General features: G+C 52.2%; 1 protein-coding gene across 9 annotated transcripts in view; it reads left to right on the top strand.

Annotated features, from left to right (window-relative positions):
* The window catches only part of ZBTB16 (zinc finger and BTB domain containing 16), a 199,788-nt gene that overhangs the window by 105,592 nt on the left and 73,462 nt on the right, over positions 1-20,734 (top strand). For 2 of the 9 annotated variants that reach the window (XR_014815313.1, XR_014815310.1), the window contains one exon: positions 297-20,621. The exons of the other annotated variants lie outside the window; for them this stretch is intronic. The gene's annotated coding sequence lies outside the window, so the exon portion shown is untranslated. Of the gene's footprint in view, positions 1-296; positions 20,622-20,734 lie in introns of those variants that run through there. 9 annotated transcript variants of the gene reach the window in all.

Consider the following 20,734-nt stretch of genomic DNA (forward strand, 5'->3'; position numbering starts at 1 on the left):
TATTAAACAGTGTTTTCACTGCTTCTCTCCCACCCCTTCACCTCCATACAGCCCCCTGTGTGAAAAGGGGGTTCACGGAGTCCTCCCCCGAACACACACATGTCTCTCCCTCCATATGGTGCCTTAGCAGGGGTTTGGGAAGCTCGTGTATCTGCCCCTCTGGAGCCCAGCCTCTCCCCCTACCCTCCCGTCCCCCATCCCAATTTATTCTATAAATTCGTTTCCACATTATGTCTATCCATTTACATGGCTTTTGTGTTTTTTAATACTGCTAATGTTTATCATTTGCCCAACAGGCTCGACAGATTTTGCTTCCTGTAGAGCATCGAGGCTTTAGAGCCCCCTCGTTGCTAAGTAGCAGTCTCCCTGTACTGTAATGGGCTGATTTTGTATTCCGTTCAGCGCTGTATCTTATTTTTGTATGCAAGACAAAGTGTTTTGATGGAGGACGATTGCGGCAGTGTCTGGAGGCTGTTTGGAGTTTTATGGGCTGTACAGTACACTGTGTGCTCTCTGAACAGAACACAGGCTGTTGAATTTTGGATTGGATTTGTCATTTTTCCCCCCTCAGAGAGGATCCTGTCAGATAGAACATTACTTGAAGGGTGGAGGGACGAAAGTGGAAATTATGTAATAAGCGTCTTTCTCTGTTTTGCCCTCTGTCTGTCTGTCTCTCTCTGTCGCTTTGATTTTTCCGCCCCCCAGATAGGGTGGTTTCTCCCCCCACGCCCCCTTTCGTACCATATGATTCTGTCGGGTCGAGGGTGACGTTCCTATCAAGAAATGAATGTCCCTCGAGACACGGATGCTGGGACATCCTGTCTGTCCTGTTCTCTCCTCCCCTCTGCCTGCCTCCCTCCATCCTCCTGCATTCCGGGCTCCTCTGCTGGCCCTCGTTTGTGTCGAGGGTGGATGGCCATGGGGTTGTCGGGTAGGAGGTTCGTGCGGGATCCACCCAAAGCCGATGCCATTCTCTGATTTCCGAGATCTTTCCGCCTCTCGGGCGTGCCCCCTGCCTGAGTGGTCCTCCGTCGCCCCCTTCTCGCCCTGCCCTCGCGCCCTCGCTCTCTCACCGGGCTGTGCCTGGGGCCCGATGTCCGAGGCTGTGCCCGAGAGACCAGCTGCCACCCTTCCACGTGGTGGCGGCTCTCCCTGCTGGCTGTCCTTCTCGGCGCTGTCTTCTCCGCTCTCTCTAGTGGCAGGTGTTTACCTTTCAGATCTGCTGTCTTCCCCTCCCTTTTCCCCAGTCTCTCTTCATCTCATGCCATCTTTTCATCCCTGTTCTTGCATCTGTGGTGGCCACAGCCTTTTCTCCATGCTCGTGTGCACCTGCTGTCTTCCTTCCTGTGTCTTCATCAGACTTGGTCTCCCCTCCATCTTGGTTGGCTTTCTCTCTCTCTCTCTCTCTCTCTCTCTCTCTCTCTCTCTCTCTCTCTCTCTCACACACACACACACACACACACACACACACACACGCCTCAAAGTGTCTTAGCTTGGAAGTTGGGTGGTGATTGGGGTGGGGGACGAAATGTCACTCTGGCCCAGAAGCCTGGGGAGGACTCAGGAATGCTCTTGGCATCCTGATCCTTGTGTGCTCCTGCCCCTTTGCCTCTTGGAGACCAGAGGGGGCTTTCTCTGGCCTGGTTCCTCCTTTCTCTGGATCCCTGGATGTTTGAGCTGAGCACAGGCGAGTGGATGAGCGGGGTTAGGGTTTGCAAGATCCTTATTGGACTTTGAGGCTAAAGAGCATGTTTTGCTGGCACTGTGCTTTCAGAGGCCTGTGACCGTGCACCTGCGTATGGAGCCGTCAGGCACCTAGGGGTGTGTCACCCTCAAGGACCTGTGGCCTGTTCTGGTGCCCGGCTCCTAGAAAGCTTTTGAAAAGTGCTTGTAGATACTAAAGTGTTTGTACTTCTGGGCAGGGTCTGGGTTTGGTGGAGCTTTCATGAATTGGGGTGCCCTCTTTCAGAAAAAGATTATGGATATCAAATGCTAGAGCCCTTCCCAATGTGGGGGAGGGGGGCCGGGCGCTGAAGCACCTGCTTTATTAGCTTCATGAATGGGGCCTAAATAAACAGAGTGAAGAGCAGCCGGTTGAGGCCCCCACAGTTGGAGCAACCGGGTGGGGAGATTCAACGCTAAGGCTGGGATGGTGACATCTGCTGTGCTCTGAGGACCCTCAGAACGAGGGGCAGCCATGCAGACCTCAGGTTTGCATTCTCCAAAGGGCAGGACCAATCCTCCCATCTTTGGTAAACTGCCACTGGACGTCGATGCCCCTGGATTTTTTTCTCTCTTCTTAGTGCGTCTGGTTGGGAGCCACAGACCAACCCTGAGTCCCACCTCACCCAGAGCTGCCAGGTAGATCAGTACACATGGCGGCGTCCGGCCTCCATGCTGCCCTGCACGGACTCTCTGCAAAACAACACGATGGCCATGCCTTTCCCAGGTGCCCCGTCTGCCTGGGCTGTAGAGCTGTGTCGGATGGAGGCAGAGCGCTGGTCTTCTCATGGTCTATGAGTGTGTGTGTGTGTGTGTGTGTGTGTGTGTGTGTGAAAGAGAGAGAATGTGAGACTGTGCATGTGTGTGACTCTGTGCATGTGTGTGTGTGTGAGACGTATGCGTGTATAATGCTGTGTATGTGGAACAGGAGGGTGAGGGGTCCTGGAGGTGATGGGACGTGTACCTAGAGGTTCAGGGGTCTGTTCTGCTGACCTTCCAGACTCATCCATTAATTAGGGTCAGGGGAGCAAATGGAATTGGGCGGTTTTTTGGGAAGGAGGCTACTTACTTCTTGGAAGATGTGGGAAAGCTACGGTTCTGTTCCCACTAAGGAGGGGCAGCTGTGTGTGCGTGTGTGTGTTTGTGTGTGCACACATGAAAGAAAGAGATTGAGAAGAAGCGTTTACATGAAATACTCAAAATTGTTCCTTTTGCTGTAATGGCTCCACACAGACCATTACCTTGCAGATTTAAAAACTAAATGAGCTCATCATATCTAGTGACTTCCCTCGACATTCATGCTTGATTGCGAAGCCTGCCTTACCTTTGCATTTCAACTTCATTGTTTGTTATGAATTCTCGGATAGCCGTTTCTCCCCCTCTTGGATTCAACCGTGAACACGCTGATTTTGTGCGAGGGGTGGACCTCAACAGGACCCCACTCAACAGGGCCCCACTCGAGAACCTTTTCATGTTAAAGACGGCCCTGTGACCTCTAGGGCAGAGCCTGGCATTTTGAGGGATCCAGGGCGCTGAGGTGGAGGCATGGGTTGGCTTTGGAGGGGGCAGAAGTTTTGCATTTTGTAATTCAATAATTCGCGTTTCGTGTGAATGGTTCTGCGTTCCGTGCAAGACTCTGCATTTTCATAACTGTCTCTTCCACTTTGGGCAGAGGAGGGGAGGGAAGAAATAACAGCAGCAGTATTCTGTGGGCAAAGGAAGAAAACAAGAGAATGGGGCAGAGAACAGGCTAAATTTAAAATTGTAATTGGCTGACTTCCACTGGCTTGCGGGTGTTTTAATGACTCATAATAACTTCATTTAAAACCAGCTGAGCAGAAAATAGATTGGAGAGGAGCCTCGGGCCATTATGGATTTGTTTTTTTTGACAAGCTCGGTGTACAGCAGCCAGGAAGGCTCTCACAGAGGGCTTGGCTGTGTTCTCTCTCTCTCTCTCTCTCTGAGGGTTGGTGGTCTGCCCGGGAGAGATTGTATAGAAACCTAGGGCTGCTTTTTTTTTTCACCCCCCCCCTTTAAAACTGATTAAAAATAGACGCCTTGAGGTATTATTTTAGCATCAGTATGTTTTTTTTTTTTTAACTTTTGATGTGGTAAATGGAACATAAATAAAATTGTTTTTGAAATTACCGAATTAATTAGGTAGTAAAGCCACGACAATGCATAAATTTCCTTTGCTCGTTGCCCTGATCCATATTTGGGGGGCGTTCCCCCCTTTTCCCATCCCCTCCTCCTGTCCCCCACCAGTCCCACCTTCCTCCCCACACGGATCCTCCCTTTGAATGGCAGCGTTCTTTTATCATCCGGGCAACATCCAAATGATTTTTTTTTTTTTTAAAGATCTGTAGGATTTTGACAGGATTGGTTCTATCCCGCTACTCAGTCAGCTCGAGGAAGCACGAGTTTTGGGAATTGCCAGAAAAGGCTCTAACCTGCCTCTGGCTGTTTTAAATAGATCCCGCCTGCTTCCCATGCTAGGAAGTGTGCCAGGCAGGCGAGTGAGCCTTTTTCTCTTCTCTTTTGAAAGTCAGCCGGCTCAGCCATGGGATGCATCTGTCTGGGCAGGACAAGAGGCCGCCCCCCCATCTGATTGCTTGTAGCCATTTATCTATCCCCTCTTATGGCACCTGTCACCTTCTTTGTGTCATAGCTATTTATTTGCTTGTCCTTTTTCGCCTCCTAGACTCTCAGCTTTTTCAGAACGTGTGATTTATTTCCATGTCTCCCATACTTCCTAGCGGAGTGACCTGCAAGGTGGTTACAACTCAGTTGTTTTTGGAATAAACTAATGGCTGAGTGGACCAGTATGTCTCGAGGCACCTGATGGGGAATTGCCCCTGAAGCGCCACCCTGCATCCTTGCAGCCCCAAGGGCCAGCTGTCTAGACTAAAGGACAGGAGTGGAGGCAGGACCTTATCGGTGTGTGCTCCGTGGCATCTCCAAGACCTGACACACAGCAGGCTCTCAGTAAATACTGTTGAATAAATGAATGGCTCTGGACGCACGGTCTGGCTGAGGGGAGAAGACAAAAATCACTACGTAATTGGATGCCTACTGTGGTCCAGGCCCGGTGCTTGGCCTGCTGCAGGTCTAAACTCACTTTTCTCATGTTGACCTTGGTGGTAGTTATGCTGATTCTGTTTTACAAGTAAGGCTTCCAGCATTGCAGTAGCTTGTGTAAGGTCACACAGCCAGGAGCGGCGAAGCTGGATTCCTAGCCAGGGCTCTCTGCTCTCTGAGCTCTTACTTTTCTAGTATGTGGCACGGCTGTGCTGGCCCAGAGGCTTGCTTTCCTGTGTGTAAAGACAGCCAGTGTCTCAGTGCCTGGGGGCTGAGACAGGGAGAATCAGTGAGGCTCTGTCCCTGGGGGTCCTGGGGGTGGGATGGGCGCATGGGCTACTGCTCAGGGCCTTGTACCTGGGTGGCCAAGAGCAGGTGTGTGACTTAGCCTCTTCCTGCTCTTCCCTAGTCATGTGTGTTCAGTTGTAGCTGCCATGGCGACCATTACTCCTCCCTCTTGCCTTAAGGGCAGGGGGAAGGGTAGTTCTGGGAGTGTCGCTAGAGGGTCTGTAGTGAGTAATTGGCCCTCCCACCCAGGTGAGAGCCTGGCTATTTTTTTATGTGTCCATAACTGTCCCACACAGAGAGGAGGGGCTGCACCAGAGAGCTGCCTGTGGTTTCCCACATGGGGACCCAGCTGGGTGCTCTGTTCCTTAGGAGGAGGCCCTCTGCTCTGTGATGCTGAATCAGAGTGAAGGGGCCAGCTGGCCAGTGCTGCATCCCAGAAAGGTGGGCGCTCTGGCAGCTAGGGGTGTCACCAGCCCTTCAGACTTCAGTGTCCTGGGGTGGGATGCGGCAGGAAGATTCCAGCCTCCCTGACCTTTGGAACCTGTCCGGGCAAGCTGGACCACTTGGCATGAGGCTCGTTCTGTCTGTTCTCCAACAACCTCATCTTCCCCAGGCACGCACTGGGGAGGCTGGAGCCTTCTCTGGGGATCAGAACATCAACCAAATGGGAACCAGATGGAGAAGGAAAACCTCAATGACTGTCCTGGGTGATGAGATGTGGCTCTCTTTGGGGGAGAAAATCCTTCATGGATGAGTTCATCAGTTAGCCAGTATCAACTGAGGGCCAGTTGGTGCAAAGCCTGGCAGGACAGACAGAGGGGCTGCAGCTGGGGCCCTTAACCTGCAAGGGGCTGTCGGTCTGGCTAAGAGGATGATGTGAGCCCCCAGCAAGGCCGAGTGGGCCCCACCCCTACAAGGTGGGGGAGAGTTGAGTGTGACAGTTTACAGGAGGGAGAAACTCCTGGGGCCCAGGTTGATGAGGAACAGCGTCGGGGAGGAGGTTCCTTGGATTTTGATGGGCTCTTTTCTGCTGGGAGGGTCCACATGGAGCTTCATGGTGGGCACTGGACCTGCTTCTCTGGAGGACAGGGACCAAGAGCTTTTGAGAACAAGAGCCAGTTGGTCAGGGGTCTCTTCCCTCCCCCTCTCCTTCTCCTCTTCCTCCTCTTCTGCCCACAGAAAAGGCCTTAAGCCCAGTTTCTCCTGCTGGAGAATCCTCAGAGTTCTAAGGATGGCATGACCTTCCTTGGGCTGCCAATTGAGAAACACCTGCATTAACGATTAAAAGCTGGCCCTTCCGGTGGACCCTCCATGTTGAGCTGCCCACAAAACAAATACGACCTTGAAAGTAGGATTTCAAATTGGATGCAGATCCAGAATATTCATATTTCTCATGTCAGACTAGATAAACCCCCCAATATGTGGTGAGTGTTCAGGCTCCATGAAGCCCACCTTGAGAACACACAGCATAGGGGGCTGCAGTGTGGTGGGGCTGAGTTCAGAGACTTGGCCACCCTGGAGGGCAGGGAGGAAGGGGGAGGGGGTCCTTAGGCTGAGGCCCCCCCCCAGCCCCGCCCACCTTCTCAGACCAACCCCCTCAGTGGGGAACCCCTGTATGTGCTTCTTGGGAAGGTGGAGCGGAAGTCCCTTCAGTTGAACCCTGTCTAGGATTCAACCCAACAAAGACATCCCTTCTAGACTTTTCCCTGGTCGTTAACATGCTCGCTCTTCTAATTTTGATTGGAATTCGTTCACTTGCCAGGGAAAAGAAAAAAAAAAGTCAGTTCTAAACTTTTCATTAGGTGGTTGGGATAAGAAGTCTTCTGGGGTAGTCGGATTAAACCTCGGCGGCTCTCACTGACTATTACGAGCTAATTGAGCACGGGGAGCTCATTGGCGGCAGCAATGAGCATTTTGCTGGAGTAGTTATGCAAGGCCATGGTCGTTTTCAGTAACAAGGTAACTCCAGGTAAAGAGAGGACTCCCTGGAACTTTTGATTTGCTGGAATCCTCCTCATTTTATGTCTTCGCTAAGATGAGTCCAGGAGAGACAAAGGCTCAGAGACCAGCTCTTTTGGGAGGTGCAGTCCACTGGGGATTTCTGCCTGACGGGCCCTAATTGCGCGGTCCCTTTGTTGGGGGCTGATGGGGAAGACGCAGCATATCCGGAGAGAGCTCTGGTGGGCCCGGTTTCCACTGATTGAGATTTGGGGTCCAGAATCAGAGGCCAGAAGCCTGGGGACAGCAGACCAGGGAGCAAAGAGACTCGCAGGCCAGCATCTTCCTTGTTGACACATGTGCGTGCTGAGTGCAGGTGTGACTGCAGGTAACGAGGCCAGAATCACACCCTCTGTCTCAGCGGAGGTCTGTCTGTCCTTTGTGGGTGTGGTGTGGGGCTGCATCAGTAGGGTCTTTTCTGCCCCAGAGGTTTCTTGATGGTGGAGTTTTCTTAGACCTGCTGCCCTCCCTGGCACCGCACCCCCAGCCACAGTCACCATCAGAAGGACTAGGCCACCCTCAGGTCCTGGGCTAAGTGGCCTGGCACGGACCTTTCAGTGCCCTTTGGCAGGGGCCCCAGGGCCTTGCCAAGCTGACCTTGTCCTCTGGGTGGCCCTGCCCGGCCCCTGGCCCACCGCCCACCTGCGTTGAATCATGCCCCTCAGAGGACAGCGTGTAACTGTGCTTCCAGATATAGCCCCTGGCCCCCCAGGGGACAGGCAGGGTCATTGTCACAGAGCTGTCCATCTTCCTGACATCGCATACCCCTCCTGGCTTTCTTCCCTCACTTCTCAGCCCTGAATTAAAAAAAAAAAAAAAAAAAAAAAAAGAAAGAGAAAGAAAGAAAGAAAGCGCGTGGCCCTTCTATTTTTTTCCATTCTCCCTCTCCCTTGTCAGTGTGCAGGACTCTGCCTTCAGCCTCTGGCCTGGACGTCTTCTTCCTCCACCTCACAAGTATAAATTTGTCCCAGTCAGAGGCTGGCTGCAGCAAGGCAGGAATGTGTTGTTTGGTTAAATTGTAAAATTAGCTAGGAAAGTTAATGAGGCATTCCGCCTCTGCCTTCCGAAAGAGCAGGAAGTTTATGAAGGTGCTTTGAGTGCCTTGCCTAGGAAGGAAAGAAGGAGGGGAGGGAGCTGGCCGGGAATGGGGAAGAGTCTCGTCCAGGTGAGTTTGTGGCCTCTTAGCCGGGAGGGGCCTGAGAGGTCGGCCCTCAGAGCCTCCCTCAGCCACTGCGAATCCACAGGCGCTCCCCCTTCATGTGCAAGGACTCTGGGACTGCACAGCTGGCTACTACGGTTGGCCATTGAAGCGCCAGATTCCTTTTTTGTGGTTGTGCAAGGCTGAAGAGACAAAGACCAAACACTCCGTCTCAGGAGGTGCCCACAGCAGAAGGGAGAAAGGCAACAGTCGTGATGGCGGCTGGCATTGACCGAGGGCCGACAGGTGCCTGGTGCTGTGCCGACATTACTCCATGGTCTCATGTGATCCCCTCAAGACCCCTGCGATGCCCCCTACGTTAATGTCCAGTTTATGGATGAGGAAACCGAGTAGACTGGCCCAGACTGAGTTGTAAATGCCTGCTACCCCAGCTCCTGGTCTCCAAGTTGGAGGCAAAGTCGTTTCCGGTTCCGGTCCAGGCTGCCCCCTCCTCCCAGCCCCCAGCCCACGTGGCACACACTGCCTGCTTGCCAGGGCAGACCCTGACGTTTTGGTCTCAAAGGGGCCTGGCGGAGGAGCTGCCAGCAGCCTGCGTTCCGCATTCACCAATTTCTCAGATCCTCTAACGACACCAGACCAACCCTCCGGTTTTCCAGCAGCAATTCAATGTCATTTTAGTTGTCAGATGCACTTTTCATAATGCCTAACACGGGAAGTGGTTACCCCGCCTGGACCTTTTTGCATGAGGTCAGCCAGAAAAGGCGAGGATTTTTTTGGAGGGGCAGGGGGAGGTGGTGGGTTTATGCTAAAAAGCGGGCATTAAATGTGACAGGCGATATTGCTGTTTTGAAAAGCGTGGCGTCTCAAGGCTTCTGAATGTTGAGCCTGGAAATGTCAAAGCCGTCGTTGTAATGTAACACCTCAATTATGGTGCAGGGGGGTAAGGAAGAAAGACTCTGAAACCTGCAAGCTTCTTTAGATCCGCAGCCTGAGCCACAATTAAGGTTTCAGAAACACCAAAGGCAAGCCAATGAGTGTCATTTTTAACCAGTTTGAACATTTTACTACTTCCTAACATCAGAAGCACCCAGGCTGGAGAGCCTGCTTCTTGTCCTCAATAAAGTGATTAAGCTGAATGGGTGTTGGGGAGTATTATTAGGCTGAGAAGTGCTAAAAATAGAAATGCTCTGTTTTCTGAAAGCCACAGCAGGCCCGGGCAGACTGGCAGCCTGGAGGTGCCACCGAGGGGCCTGGGGAAGGGGAGAGAGGGTGGCAGTCTCCAGGGCCCCAGGTCTGAGATGGGGTGTGTTGGGTGTTGTGATGGGGGAGCCTGGTGATGGGCCTCTTTCCCGACTGTCATCAAGAAGAGGGTGACAGTGGAAGCTGTGGATTGGCTGCTTCTGTCTTGGTTTTGCAGAACCCTCCAGGGTGTGTGTGCGTGTGCGCGTGTGTGCATGTGTATTAATGAATTTAAAGTAACTGACAGTGCTGGAGTCTAGGATGGACACCTTGGCCTAAAATTTACATAGTCAGCCCTAAACTAATTGGATTTACCTGCTGTTCTTGGAGGGAGGAGGGAGGGATCCAATTTGGGCAGTGAGTAAAGGGCAGATTACAAGGGACACATGCAGAGAGAGCTGGGGAAGGGGAGCCTCAGAGTCGAGCCCAAGTGTCTGCTGTGTGGATCCTGGACTAACTCGGATGCTCAGGAAAGGTGGAAGAAAGGGACTTTTTGGTGAACTGAAGGTCAACCAAAGCCTTGTCTATTTCATTCTTTGTAGTTTGCTGCCATTCATCAATATGAGAGGCCGCTTTTCTACTTTGAGTGAATACAATTGATTGTTTTTAGAATATCTTGCTTGCTTAGAAGTCAGAAGGAGAATGCCCAGGAAGGGAGCCAATTGTGGAAGGATATTCCCAACTGTGGTTTTATTGTAAGTCAGTCTTTTTTCCCTTCTTTGGTAACTTTTTTGTAAATTTTTTTTTCTTTATAAGGCTGCTCATGGGACATATGGAAGTTCCCAGGCTAGGGGTCAAATGGGATCCCCAACTGCCGGCCTGTGCCACAGCCACGGCAGCACCAAATCGAAGCTGCCTCTCCGACCTGCGCTGCAGCTTGCGGCAACGTGGGACCTTTAACCCACCGAGCGAGGCCAAGGGTTAAACCTGTGTCCTCATAGACAGTATGTTGGGTTCTTAGCCCTCTGAGCCACAATGGAACTCTTTTTTAAAAAATTTTTTTGGCCACACTTGTGGCATGCTGAAGTTCCTGAGCCAGGGGATTGAACCTGAGCCACGGCAGTGACGATACTGAATCCTTAACTGCTAGGCCACCAGGAGCTCCTGTAAATCTGAAGATTGGTGGTACCATTTCTTCTGTCAAGCCCGCCACATTTTCATGTCATGGACTCATTCGTCCCCCTAACAGCTTTAGGGGGCTGGGAACATGATGTCCATTTTACAGGTGGAGAAATGGAGGTTGAGTAATACGTCAAAGTCCACAACAGAGCTTTGCTCTGGCACTGCTGTCCCCAGTCCAGGCTCTTTCTGATGGACAGTGGTGATGCATTTCTGGAACAAGAGGGGAGGGTTGTTTTTTAGACAAGAAGGAATGAGCTGAGGAGGTGGCCTCAGAGCTGGTGGGAAGGGTCCCCTATGTCCAGGGGTGAGCCAGGGTGTGAGGAACCACAGAGGCCTCTAGCACCCTGCCTCTGGGACCTTTTCCTGCTCCCCTTCATATGAACTTCCTCCTTCCTCCTCTTTAACCTCTTAGAGAGTTAAAGGCCCTTGAACTTTGGCTAGGTGGGCTTCCCATGCTGCAATTCTGATTGAGTTTGTTTCTTTTTCTTTACACGGATTGGCTATGAGACCTTGGACCTTGGACCAATGAACTAAGCTTTTCGAACCTGTATTTTCACCTGTATAAAATGAGGATGCTCCTAGGATTGACGGGAGGGTTAAATGGTATATGGCACGTAAAGTAATTAGTATGGTGCTTTCTTTATGATAAACATCCAGCGACGGTTAGTTATCAATGTCCTGTAACGACTCTCAGTGCTGCGGCAGCAGGGGCGTCATTGCTCCTCCTTGCAGAGCAGCCTTGTGGGGTCCCCAGCACCCTGGAAAGGGAGGAGTTAGGGAGTAGCTGCCAGGTGCCAGTTCCCATTGCTGGGCTCCTGCATGTGCTTCATCTCAGTGCAAACCACGCAAACCTCCTAAGAAGCTTGTGGTCCTGTTTCTGACTGAGTGGTGCCCCCTGCAGTTGTGCAACTTCAAAGACCTGCCTGTAGGACAAGAGGGGCATATCATTACCTCTTTAGCAGACGAGGAAGCCAAGGCTCAAAGAGGCTAGACTGCTTCTGCTCTTGATGTAGCTGGTGCACACCTGAGCTGGAATCTGTTGCCATCAAAGCCGGGGAAGAGACTTGAGTGTGACTGAATTCTGCCTCCTCCTGGCAGCCCAGCTGGATGTCTGGGATGGCTGTGCCATGGCTTCCTGGTGGGCCTCTCAGGCGAAGAGACGCTCCTGTTTGCCTGATGCTTACAGGTCACAGCCAAGGGGACAGTCAACAGGAGCTTGTATGCAGAGCCCTGCCTGCTGGTTTCTTGGAGGGGGCTGGGGTTCTCACACTGTGACAGCATCTGAAGCCCTCTGAGATGCTTCGTTTCTTGTCAGGTGTTGCAGTATGATGACCTAAGGAGATTTTAACTTAAAAACAAAGTACACACCATGGTCGCGAGCGGAATTGGAGAGAGTTGCTTGGAGGAGGGCGGGAGAGCAAGGGATTCTGCGAAGAGCAAGGATGAGGGAATTTGCTCTGTGAGGGTGTCGAAGAGCCCCCGTGTTGTGAGACGTGGGGGAGGGGGGTCCTGCCAGGAGCAAGGAGGGGCCAGGATGCAGGTGGGGCTGAGCAAGGCTGCCCTCTCTTTTCTCTGAGAACACCTCAAGGGAAGATTTCATTGGAGGGAGTTTCAGGGGATGTTGGAGGACCGGGGTGGGGGTGGGGTGCAGGCAGCAGCTTGTGGTTTTGTGGGTGGTCGGGGTGTTGCTTCTGGCCGTACCCCCTGGAGGGGCCTGGCTTTGCTTTCCTTCCTGTCCAGCAGTTCCCCTGACCCTTCCCTGGGAAGAAGCCCTTCCTGCCAGATTTTGGGTGAGGTCCTAGACAGGGAACTCAGGAGGTGCTTCCGTAGAAGGTAATTGAAGTTGAGAGGAAGATGCCCAAGGCTCAGGTCATGAAAAGTGCTTTGAGGCTGCTGGATGCCAGCAGAAAGCCCTCTTTCGGTCATGAACTTCCCACCTGAGAATCCCCAGATGGGGACCAGGGAGGGAGACATTTGTTGGTGACCAAGGATTGAGGGGATGTCCTGTAAAATCATGGTGGAATCCCCTCCCCCGGGGTTTTTCTGGCCTTTTTGCCTGGTCTTTACAAGTGCCAAGATGGCAGGGCTACCTCTCTCAAGAAGAACGAAGCTGGGAACACACCCGAAAGCTCCAGTGTTCCCTGGAACTCGGGGGTCAGCCTCTGCCTCGGCCTCGCTGGCTCCGCCAGCTCTGTCTGGCTAATGATTCTCTCAGTGTCTGGACTCTCTGTCCTACTTTTACTGCCTGATGGAGCAAGGTCTTCCCCTAGGGGAGGAATCCCCTGGCTGAACCAGGGAACCCAGCCTGGACTGACCCAGCCAGCACCCTCCCATCGCCAAGGGTTGTAAGCCCTTGAGCCTTCTTACAGCCACATCTTGCCTTCTTAGCCATGTGCTTCCAGCTTCTCCAGCAACACCCATTCATTTGTTCCTTCTCCCTTAGCTCTCAACTTAAAACTTGTCATTTACAGACGGAGAGATGGAGTGACTCCCCCAAGGCCACGCAGCTCTGGCAGGGACTGTTAGGACTCTGAGTCCACTTTTCTTTGTGCTGCTGCAGGGAAGCTGGGGTGCCCCTGGGGTTCAAGCAGAACCTGCCTGGAGCCATTTATCCACCTACCTCATCTGAAGGTGTCCCTTCTCTTGTTCCAAATGGCTGAAGACCGTGCATTCAAGAGCCCCAGAGAAGGCAGTATCTTGCCTCTCTGGGCCCCTTACTCATTGCAGGTGGACCTTCCTCCAGGAACTGTGGGGCTGGAGTATTATGAGTTGGAGTTCCTGAGGGCTCAGACCAACAGCTATTCCCCTGGAGCCCATTAACTTGATGAAGTGAAATTATTCCATAATCATAATAACTATTCTGGCACTTCCCACGTACCTAGTACTTCATATAGGTTCTTGTTTAAACTGTCTTTTGAGAATGGATAACCCGCTTTTAAGGAGGGAAGTAAGGCTGCAAAGTTGATGCCAGGACCATACCACCGAAGAATGGCAGAACCCCAAAGCCCTGTCTGCCCACTGGCCACTGGCGGGCTTTACCTCGGGGAGATCGCTAAATTGGCATGATGTGTCTGGAAGGAATTCAGCTCCATCACAATAGGAGCTGACATTCCTCTGGTCAGAGAGGTTTTTGTGCCTCTGCATCAGTTCCCGCCATACCTTGATCAGCCAGTTGGGGAGGTTGTTGGGGGGGAAGAAATGGGTTAAAGATAAGGCGAGCTCCCAGATCAGTGCTCTTCAATTTTAGGAAGATTTCTATGCTGTTGTTTTCACTGCAACAGACTTGCCATCCTACTTGTATCTTAATTAAAATAATCCACCTTAGACTGGTTTGTATTCATCTCAGTAGGAGGACAATATTGGCATCAAAACTTGGCCATGAGGGTTGGGATCTTCTCTTGGTGGAGGTGATCAGGCAATAATGCCTTTACCTGTGCATTGTTGGTTTGTATGGAGTCTTTTGGGGGTACACCACCCTCAGGGGCATTTGCCTTTATCTTCCTCTCCCCAGACCAAGTCTGCTGAAGACTTGTTCAAAATGGGCGTCTCCTCTTTTCTTTATTCTCTTTGTGTTTGGGCTGGGGTGGGGGGGGCAAGAGTATTTTAATGGTATATGTTTGTTGCACGCATTTGATGTCTGTGTGGGTCTCAGACATTGACACAGGGGAGGAAGTCATGGTAATAATGAGATGTTCGTGATAACTAGCTTTTAAGGAGCAGTTGAGGCGGTGGTAGAGACCTTACATGTTACTATTTAAATGAATCATCACTCAATCCTGTGAAGCAGATGCTCGGTTTTCCAGGTGAAGAAATAGGTCCAGAACAGATAGTTGCTTACCCGGGGTGGTGCTAGAAATGGTAGAGCCCAGGACTTGAACCTATGTTTGGTTGATGCCAGAGCGAGGGTTCTATCTACTGGGCTGTGTATATTGAGCATGCGTGTTTGTACTGGCCATGGACTGTGTTTCTAAGCCTGTTGGGTTTCCTGCTGGTGCTAAAAGTGGTAACAAAGGAGCTTTCTGAGCCTCTCTGGGCTGAGAACTGAGTGGCAGGGATCAAGGGGCAAGGTGGATCTCTGTGTTCTTGGTGGAACCTGAGATCAGGATGACAGGATCCCAGTGAAAGCCAAGGGCACCAGGGCAGCTCCTGGTCTTATGACATCCCTCGGGCGGGGGTAAGAACTGGTGGGGAGCTGACTTCCAGAAATGGGAAAAGCCCCCAATTCCCGGTCATTTCATGCCCTCTCACCTGGTCAGGGAGACTGTCCCGGTGGCTTTGTCAGTCCTGCCTTTGATGGAGGTCCCATGTCATTAGTTCGTCCCCCCCACCCCCGAGGCAGGGCCCCGAGGACCTTTCTCCTACTCCGTTGCCACGGAGCCACTACCCTTGAACCATATCCTGAGCCAATCGATAGGGCTGGTTGTTTTCCATGCAGCCCACCTGCTCTGGCTCTTCCCTCTCCCCTGAATCTGTGTACCTTCCAGAGATGCTGCTTCTGTATCAGTTTTTGTTTTGTTGATAAAGGCGAAAGAGCAGGAGAGAGAAAGCTCGAGAGAGAGAGAAAGCTCGAGAGAGAGCAGGCTTGCAGCTCCTCTCAGGGAGTACACATCTCCTTGAGTGAAAGAACACGCAGTGCTGGCCTTTGGAATTGGCAGCCAGTGTACTGTTCTCTGTCAGATAAGAGGTACTGTAAATAAAACTGTACACCATGGGCTGTTGTAAAATGCCCGGCGTCTGTACTCATTGTTCTGACAGCTTATGCTTTTTTGGGTCTGCTGTTTTGGTACGCTGTGTACTTCCTTATGTAAGCAGGCATGCATATCTCATCAGAACAGTCAAGATGTTTATTTTAAAATCTCAAGGAATTAAAAGAAGAAGGACGCAGTACTCAACATTAGGTGCTGGCAAACGTTAGCTGCTGTTCCTTCAATGGTTCCTTTTTCTCTCCCCCCGCCCTTCTTATTAGCACAGGGGTGGGAGAGGGAGGGCTTTTTCTTTCTTTTTTTTTTTTCCTCTCTCATTGGCTTCTGCCTTATTTACTTCAGAGAGGCTCCAGCCCATATTTGACTGGGTTCAGTATCTTCTGCTCCCCTTCCTAGATGCTTGGGACCCCCAACCCCATTTCTGGGCAGGAAGGCTCTGTACTTGGCCAAGGGGCAGAGGCCAGAGGTCGGGGCAGAGGAGAGGGCAGCTGCAGGGAACCTGCCCGCCGTGCGTCTGCTGGATTTCGGCTCTGTTGTTGTTGGAATGCTGGGCCTTGATAGAAAGCTTTATGGGTTTGAAAGTGCTTTTCTGGCATGCCTGTCCTTTGATTCCTGCGAGTCAGGGTGATCTTTAGCCCAGAGGGAAGTGGCTCCCACTCACGGAGGCCTTAGACCGGCTCCAGCCTCCATGTGGGCTGTGGCGACTGCCTCCTTTCTTCTCACCCAACCTGAACCTGCTGTGAACCCTCCTCCTTCCTCTGGCCCCCTCCCCTTTCTGGGGGCATCAGGAAGCCAGGGAGAAAGACCAAGGGGTCTGGAAAATTCAGCATGGTCCGTCCTGTCCCCCACCCTCCAGCCCAGGGCAGCTTCCCCGGGAGACTGGCAGGGGTGAGAGTGTCTGTCTGTGTGTCCGTCTGTCTGTCTCACCCTTACTCGCAGATAAACCAGTGCCTGGCCTGGGAGCAGGATCCCTCAGCAGATCTCTGCAGCCCGAGGAGGGTCCAGTCCAGACAACAGGAGGCTCCTGAACATGCTGGAGGGAGGGAGGGAGGGCTTGCTCATTTGCTGCAGGGCCGTGGGGCCTGGAAGGCCGGGCGGGGAGCAGAGGGGCATCTTGCTGCAGAGGAAGCAGACACCTCCACTTCCGAACCCGGCCCTCCCTTTTCTCCCAAACTGCCAGAGTTCCAGCCGGAGATCATGCCCCTGAGTTTTGAAGAAGGGACAGCAGAGAACCCAGAGCAAGTAGAATAAGGACTCTGCCACCCCCTAGGGGACAGCCTGGCAGTGCCCTGATGGCCGCTGCCCTCTTCCTGGGCCAGTTCTGCACCTGGGCACCTGCCTGAGGGTTTCTTTATCTATCAGGCAGTCAGTAAGCACAGAGAGTGCCTCTGGCAGAGCACTGGAGATGGAGTAGGGGCCAAGCCCGGTGCCACCCTGCTCTCACGGAGCTTGCAGTCAGCTGGGGAGACTGAAAAGAGGGAAGGAACCCAGCAGGTGGCACAGGGCCCAAGAACAGGGCCCCTGGGTCTGGTCGGAGGAGGGTGTAAAGGCTTGGGTCCGGGGGGAGGGGGCGCAAGATATGAAGAGATGCTAATACCGATATGCTGTCCTGAGACAGACTTTCCTTCTTCTTCAGCAAGACAAAATCGCTCACCTTTAAATTAGCAGGATTGGGGTGTGTGTGTGTGTGTGATTATAGTGAAATATGTCTTTACGACTGTGAGACTCACTTTACGCAAGATAAATGGCCCCCAAATAACTGGCCATTGAATTTCAGTAAAATCAATCATACTTTGCACAAAGGAGTTCTTTAAAGGAGCCCTGGCCCCGGGCCTGGCTGTGACGATGGTAGCTGTCACTGACCGGTTCTGTGGATCTGCCCTCAGACATGGGGCTAGGCACCTTCCCCACCTTGTCCCAACCCTGGGAGGGACTTTCTCTTGCTGTTCCCATTTTGTTCCTGTTTTACACACAGAACAGCAGGCTCACTGAGTTGAGGCCACTTGCTGAGGGTCACAAGCCGAGTCTGTGACCTACACCACAGCTCACAGCAATACCAGATCCTTAAGCCACTGAGAGAGGCCAGGGATCGAACTTGCAACCTCATGGTTCCTAGTCAGATTCTTTTCCGCTGCACCAGAATGGGAACTTCTTAACAAGAATTTTGTATTCATTAATATCCATTATTGGGAGTTCCGGTTGTGGCACAGAGGAAGCGAATCCGACTAATATCCACTGGGATGCGGGTTTGATCCCTGGCCTCGCTCAGTGGTTCGGGGATCCGCTGTTGCTGTGAGCTATGATGTAAGTCGCAGATGTGGCTTGCATCCCGCGTGACTGTGGCTGGGGCATAGGCTGGCAGCTGCAACTCTGGTTTGACCCATATGCCATGGGTGTGGCCCTAAAAACAGAACAAAACAAAAAATCCATTGTCTCATTTGATCCTCACAGCATCAAGTGAGGCAGACAGATCCGATCCGATCGTTCCCATTGTACAGATGGGTTCACAGGTGCCTTGAGGTGTGATGACGTGTGTGATGTCCACAGCCGGGGACAGCTGAGCCAGGCCTGGCACCCAGTGCTCCCCGACTCTGGATCTTGCTGTGACCTCCTCTGGTTTCCTGGGACCTGTAACTGCTGGGGAGGGAGCAGGGGGTAACATACTTTATCTTCTTGTGCTTCTGCCTCTCTGTTGTTTCCTTTCTCTCCCTGCCATCCAGACCCCGGCTCTCCCTCTCCCCGCACTGACCCCATTCCAGCCGGCGGCCTCCTAGCTCTTGCTCTGCCCGGGATGAGCTTCCTTAGAGGGCAGTCTCGCCTTCTGCAGTTCTCCCTCCAATGCCCACTCATCCCATGTCAAATAGCCTTCTCTGTCCCTCTTCACTTGGCTCGTTCTCCCATTCTCTCTGGTCACCACCCATTTTGTATTCACTTGACTTTTAAAACCGTTCTTTCCCCTCTGGAACATAAGCTCCCGAGGACAGGGATTTGTCTCTTGTATCCACTTGCTGTAAACCTACTCTTGGCACCTACTTAACAAACATGCAGAAAACATCCCCCGTGTGCAGGAAGAAGATGGCCTGGCCTTCTCCCCACGCCAGGCTGAGCCCCGGGAAATACCGTGGCGGGGGAATGCTGCCGACACGTCCATAGGTGCCCGTTGTGTCCCACTGGCGTGACCTCCTGCCTCACCCCTACCCCCTCGCACCGAGGCTTTATAAATGTATTAGTGGCTGAATGATGTCACCGTAATGCGTTTTGGGAAGAGCCATGTGGTTTACGCACACTTGAGTTGCTCTGAATGCAAACCTGACATCATACCGAAGGCAGCAGTGAACAACGTATGCACAGTAAACAGGCAGAGACTGTCTTATTGATTAACAGATGAGGCCTCTATTATCGATCAAAGCTTGGCGAGGAAATTTATCACTTTTAATTTCAGGGCTGCCAAATATTTCTGCCTCTGAGCCAGCCATTACAGAGACAATTTAAAGGCACACGCCTCCCTGGGAGAGGGGGTGTCTGCCTCTCTCTGCTGGGCCCCCGGGTCCTGGGTCCTGGCACTGCCCATTCTGGCTGTTGAGGCTTGGGGTTTGGGGGTGTCTGGGTGGGGGTGGGGAGTGTCGAGGCTTCATGAATGGGGGCTGGTCTGGGAGCCCATGTCCATGGGATCCTCGTGTGTGTGTGTGTGTGTGTGTGTGTGTGTGTGTGTGTGTGTGTGTTGGGGGGGTGTTGTCACCCACAGTCAGTGAGGACAGGAGGCTTTCACACACTCAGCTCAGTTTCGTGACTTCAGCAAGGCAGGGGTGGGGAGGGGGGAATTTGAGGTCAGCCAGATGTGGTCAGGCCTGGGCTCAGCCGGCAACCTTGCCGAGATCATGTGTGCTAATCTGTTTTATCTTCGTCAGAGCTCGTGTGACGGCACACATCCGGCCTTTGATTTCCTACCTGCCCTCTTTCCTTGCTCCTGCTTCTCAGTCATTAAGGCAGATGCTCCTGCGGCCGCAAGGATGGCTGTTTTCTAAGAATCCTCTTCACCACAGCCCTTTGAGGCTGCAGCCTGAGCAGGCTCCTCACCCAGCGGCTGGGCTCCAGGCCGATGGCAGGGGTGATGGCGAGTCCACAGTGCCCTCCCCTTTCCAGCCCCTCCTCAGGCCTCTCTGCCTCCTTCCTTTTCAGGGAGCCTTGAGAACTGATAGGACCCAAGAAAGAAACACAGTTAAAATCGGATCCCTCCTGGGTCCTCAGAAAATCATTGTTGACTAATGATTTGGGACTGGGGGAGTTTCTCATTGTGAGGGGCTGTCAGTGGCTCCACCCCCACTTCCCACCTGGCCTGCTCCGCCCCAGTACTGCTGCATCACCAGTATCCATGGCTGGAAAGGGGCCCGGCTGCTTCCTCTGTGAACACCCATGCTGACTGCTTTGCCGTCAAGTTCCCTGGCTCTTTTTTGAAGCTCTAGAAGTCTCTTACAGATCCTTGGCCCTGGGACGCCCTGAAGCTTGGAGGGACACCCAGAGGGGATTGTGAGATTCTCTCTGCCTCGAGGTGAAATTCAACTCCAGCTACCTAAGACAAATGACAATATTTATTTATTTATTGCTTTTTAGGGCTGAACCCCCAGCACAGGGAAGTTCCCAGGCTAGGGATCAAATCAGAGCTGCAGCTACCGGCCTATGCCACAGCCACAGCAACGCCAGATCCAAGCAGTGTCTGCCGTTTACACAGCAGTTCATGGCAACACTGGATCCTTAATTTACTGAGCGAGGCCAGGGATGGAACCTGCATCCTCATGGATACTAGCCAGGTTTGTAATCCGCTGAGCCACAGTGGGAACTCCTGACAATATTTATTTTTAAGGCTCTTAGGGAAAAGTAATTTCATATCTTTCCTGGGACATTCTATCATTCATTTAGTCAGTCAGCTGCTGTTTATTGAGCATCCAATAGAAGGTATATCTTACTCCTCATTAGGAATATAGACAAGGCCAATGTCCTCGGTGTTTAGTGGTGTTTAATCTAAGTCTATACTGGTACGACTTGTATTCTGAGTGCTGGCTCTTAACGTGCCAGATACTCCAAGGCAAGGATTTTAAATCTATTAAAAAGTAGTGGAGAGTTCCTGTTGTGGTGCCACGGAATCAGCAGCCTTCTTAGAGCGCTGGGACTCGGGTTCAATACCCAGCCCAGCACAGTGGGTTAAAGATCGTGGGTTAAAGATCAAGTGTTGCCACAACTGCAGCTGATCCCTGGCCCAGGAACTCCATACGCCGAGCAGCTGCCCAAAAAGAAAAAAAAAACAAAACGAAAAATACAAAGTAGTGGAACCATTTTTTCCAACTAGAACTTCAGACAAAACCTTGCGGTATATGAGAGATGAAGTGGATTTTTTTGGGGGTGAGAGAGGGAGTCCAGAGCTCACCTT

The sequence above is a fragment of the Sus scrofa genome, chromosome 9 (assembly GCF_054392235.1).
Source record: "Sus scrofa isolate SSC_HxYL_T2T_F1_AM1 chromosome 9, Sscrofa_HxYL_maternal_Yorkshire_Landrace_v2.0, whole genome shotgun sequence".
Classification (NCBI taxonomy): domain Eukaryota; kingdom Metazoa; phylum Chordata; class Mammalia; order Artiodactyla; family Suidae; genus Sus; species Sus scrofa.